The 4,104-nt window shown below is 43.8% G+C and overlaps 2 non-coding genes across 2 annotated transcripts in view; both read left to right on the top strand.

Moving 5' to 3' along the window:
- The first annotated feature begins 52 nt into the window (after positions 1-52).
- Positions 53-1,844, top strand: LOC114828504 (small subunit ribosomal RNA). The gene has a single exon (XR_003777136.1). It is a non-coding gene; the product is annotated as a small subunit ribosomal RNA (ribosomal RNA).
- Positions 1,845-2,392: 548 nt separating this feature from the next.
- LOC114828505 (large subunit ribosomal RNA) overlaps positions 2,393-4,104 on the top strand; it is a 3,545-nt gene continuing 1,833 nt past the window's right edge. Inside the window, exon 1 of the ribosomal RNA XR_003777137.1 lies at positions 2,393-4,104. This exon is cut by the window's right edge and continues 1,833 nt beyond it. This is a non-coding gene — a ribosomal RNA (large subunit ribosomal RNA).

Genomic DNA, 4,104 nt, shown 5'->3' with positions numbered 1-4,104 from the left:
TAGTGCTCGCAGGAGTCTCTGCGACATTAGACTTTATAACTTTTTCTCTGTGAAACTGGTTGATCCTGCCAGTAATCATATGCTTGTCTTAAAGATTAAGCCATGCATGTATAAGTTCAGACCCAAGAATGGTGAAACCGCGAATGGCTCATTAAATCAGTTATAATTTCATGGGATGTGTTTTGTTAATTGGATAACTGTGGTAATTCTAGAGCTAATACATGCAAATACGTTCAACTTCGGTTGGATGTGCTTTTATTAGTGCAAACCATGCCCTCTCGGGGGCTGCAGGTGGCGACTCTGAATAACTTTGCCGAGCATTGCGGCCTCGGGCCGGTGCTATTCCTTCAAAGTATCTGCTCTATCAACTGTCGATGGTATATTATATGTTTACCATGGTTGTAACGGGTAACGGGGAATTAGGGTTCGATTCCGGAGAGGGAGCCTGAGAAACGGCTACCACATCTAAGGAAGGCAGCAGGCGCGCAAATTACCCAATCCCGGCACGGGGAGGTAGTGACAAAAAATACAATGCGGGACTCAAATGAGGCTTCGTAATTGGAATGAGTACATTCTAAATCCTTTAACGAGGAACTATTGGAGGGCAAGTCTGGTGCCAGCAGCCGCGGTAATTCCAGCTCCAATAGCGTATATTAAAATTGTTGCGTCTAAAAAGCTCGTAGTTTGAAAAGTTCCCCTGGCTTACAACTAGCATCCAATGGGTGCTTCCGTATGACTGGGAGGAAATATGGATGACTGTTTTCGCCGACTTCACTGTCCGGCTTACAAGAGTCATCAAAAATCACTTTGATTAAATTAGAGTGCTTAAAGCAAGTGTGTTACTTGGATATAAATGCATGGAATGATGGAATATGTTGTTGTTCTATTTGTTGGTTTTTGAACGATAAAATGATTGAAAGGAACTGTTGGGGGCATTCGTATTGTTGTGAGAGAGGTGAAATTCTTAGACCACAGCAAGACGAACTACTGTGAAAGCATTTGCCAAGAATGTTTTCATTGATCAAGAACGAAAGTTAGAGGTTCGAAGGCGATCAGATACCGCCCTAGTTCTAACCATAAACTATGCCAACTAGCAATTTGCTCATGTTCTTTATATGACTGAGTGAGAGGCCACGGGAAACCAAAGTAGGGTTATGGGGGAAGTATGGTTGCAAAGCTGAAACTTAAAGGAATTGACGGAAGGGCACCACCAGGAGTGGAGCCTGCGGCTTAATTTGACTCAACACGGGAAAACTTACCTGGTCCTGACACTAGAAGGATTGACAGATTGATAGCTCTTTCTTGATTTGGTGGATGGTGGTGCATGGCCGTTCTTAGTTGGTGGAGTGATTTGTCTGGTTAATTCCGATAACGAACGAGACTCTAGCCTATTAAATAACACACAGAATCTCGTCTTCTGTGGTGTTTCTTAATGGGATCAAGCGTGTTTAACGCTTTGAAACAGAGCAATAACAGGTCTGTGATGCCCTTAGATGTTCGGGGCCGCACGCGCGCTACATTGAGAGACAAAATGAGTTCTCTAGCCTTTAATAAGGTTAGTAATCTTTGAATGTTTTTCTTAATGGGGATAGGGGATTGCAATTGTGCCCCTTGAACGAGGAATTCCCAGTAAGTGCTAGTCATCAGCTAGTACTGATTACGTCCCTGCCCTTTGTACACACCGCCCGTCGCTACTACCGATTGAATGGTTTAGTGAGATCATCTGAGTAGATGTGCACGTACTTTGTATGTGTAATGTTTGCAATGAAGATCAAACTTGATCATTTAGAGGAAGTAAAAGTCGTAACAAGGTTTCCGTAGGTGAACCTGCGGAAGGATCATTACTTGATTTCAAAATCCGTTGCTCTGTCACAGAGTTCAACGGTACCCGTAAGATGCTCTATTACACACGCATTACTCCTGCCGTCCAGGAGGGATGTGGTATGTGAGAGGCATGATAAACTTGTGTGTATTCAATATGTATCGCAGCTTCCCGCGATTTGTGGCGCACTGCTCTATTGTGGTGTTACCGTCCACTGTCTTCGTGTGTTGTGCGCGTCGCCCTCGCGGGTGATAATACCTTTTCTTCGTTCGGGAGATGTCTGTGCTATTGAGAAGAAAAAACTCAAGACTCAATATGGGGGATCACTTAGTCCTTCAAACGATGAAAAACATAGTAATTTGTGGAAATTGATGTGAGTTGTGTAAATTTTGTGAGCATTGTGTTTTTGAATGAAAATTTCAGCACAGAAACCTGTCTCTGTGCTACATTTGTTTCAGTATATAATCCGTATCATACGTATTTACTGTTGCTGCGGCCCTCGCTGGCGAAGTTATGCAATAGTATAAATTCTCAATATTCACGTGAGTGATATTGTGCCAACTGTGCTGTGTATCTGAAATCAAGTGTGACGACCCGCTGAACTTAAGCATATCAATAAGCGGAGGAAAAGAAATCAAAAGAGATTTCCGTAGTAGCTGCGAGTGAACTGGAATTCAGCCTATTGCCAATTCTTATGTTTTGTACAATAAGAGATGAGGTGTAAAGGAACTCCGTGTTGAACTGATGCACAGCCTAAATATTATCGAGTGAGTTCTCAAAGAAGGTGAAAAGCCTGTTTGGTTGTGTCTGTTGTTGAATCGGAGCTCTTACGAGTCTAGTTGTTTGAGAGTACAACTTAAAGTTGGTGGTAAATTTCATCAAAGGCTAAATATATGAAGGGACTAATAGCGAACAAGTACCATGAGGGAAAGTTGAAAAGAACTCTGACGAGAGAGTTCAACAGTGCGTGAAACCATATTGAGTAAAACAGATAACTGTGTCGTTAAGTGATGTGTCTATCAACAGCAATCGTGTTACCGCGACGTGGTGAGCGTGAGCTGTTTATTCAGACGAGCGCTATCTGCTAGCATGTAGGCGATTTCTGTGTACTAGTACACATCCAGGCATTGAGAAACTATGCTGCTGCGGCATCGGTGGCCATCAGCTCGCGCCTAGCGTAAAGTTGATCACTGGGTTCAGCTAGCGGTGTAGTTTAGCTGTGTGACAGCTGTGGGATGCTGTTGTCGAATGTGTTTGCTTTGTCTGCGAATCGGTTCATTCCTTTTTGCGGTGAGTAAAATGCAGTGGGCAAGCTTCCTGCCATCAATGATTGACATTAGTTATTTGACCCGTCTTGAAACACGGACCAAGGAGTTCAAATGGCACGCGAGTCATCGGGTTTAAGCACCCGAAGGCGAAGTGAAATGCAAACCTATCGTTACTCGCAGTAATGTGACGCAGCGATAAGCTACTCATGCTATCTGGCATCTGTAGACTGAAAGCGTGATGTTTGAGACCCGAAAGATGGTGACCTATGCCTAGTCAAGATGAAGCCAGAGGAAACTCTGGTGGATGTCTGAAGTTATTCTGACGTGCAAATCGATAATCTGATCTGGGTATAGGGGAAAGACTAATCGAACCATCTAGTAGCTGGTTCCTTCCGAAGTTTCCCTCAGGATAGCAAGCGTACGTTTTTAGTTTAATCCCGTAAAGCGAATGATTAGAGGCCTTGGGGCATATATAGCCTCAACCTATTCTCAAACTTTCAATGGGTGTGAGTGTTCTTTCTTGATTGAAGAACGCTGCTAAATAAGTATGCTTAGTGGGCCATTTTTGGTAAGCAGAACTGGCGCTGTGGGTTGAACCAAATGTTGAGTTAAAGTGCCTGAAGCTGAAATGCGCATAAGATCCCTAAAGGGTGTTAGTTGCTGAAGACAGCAGGACGGTGGCCATGGAAGTCGGAATCCGCTAAGGAGTGTGTAACAACTCACCTGCCAAAGCAACTAGCCCCAAAAATGGATGGCGCTATAGCATTGTACTCATACTCAACCTCTGATGCGTGACGCACCGGAACGCTCAGAGAGTAGGAAGGTAATGTGATAGCGTCGAAGGATTTTGCTGTAAAGTAATCTGGAGCTGTCACATGCGCAGATCTTGGTGGTAGTAGCAAGTACTCAAATGAAAACCTTGAGCACTGAAGTTGGGGATGGGTTCCATGTGAACAGTAGTTGGTCGTGGGTCAGTCGGTCCTAAGCTTATGATGAAATATGTGTTGAATGTGT

Source organism: Galendromus occidentalis, unplaced genomic scaffold (assembly GCF_000255335.2).
Source record: "Galendromus occidentalis unplaced genomic scaffold, Mocc_1.1 scf7180000077533, whole genome shotgun sequence".
Classification (NCBI taxonomy): domain Eukaryota; kingdom Metazoa; phylum Arthropoda; class Arachnida; order Mesostigmata; family Phytoseiidae; genus Galendromus; species Galendromus occidentalis.
Note: the sequence above shows the minus strand (reverse complement) of the source record. Positions and strands in the feature narration are given on the sequence as shown.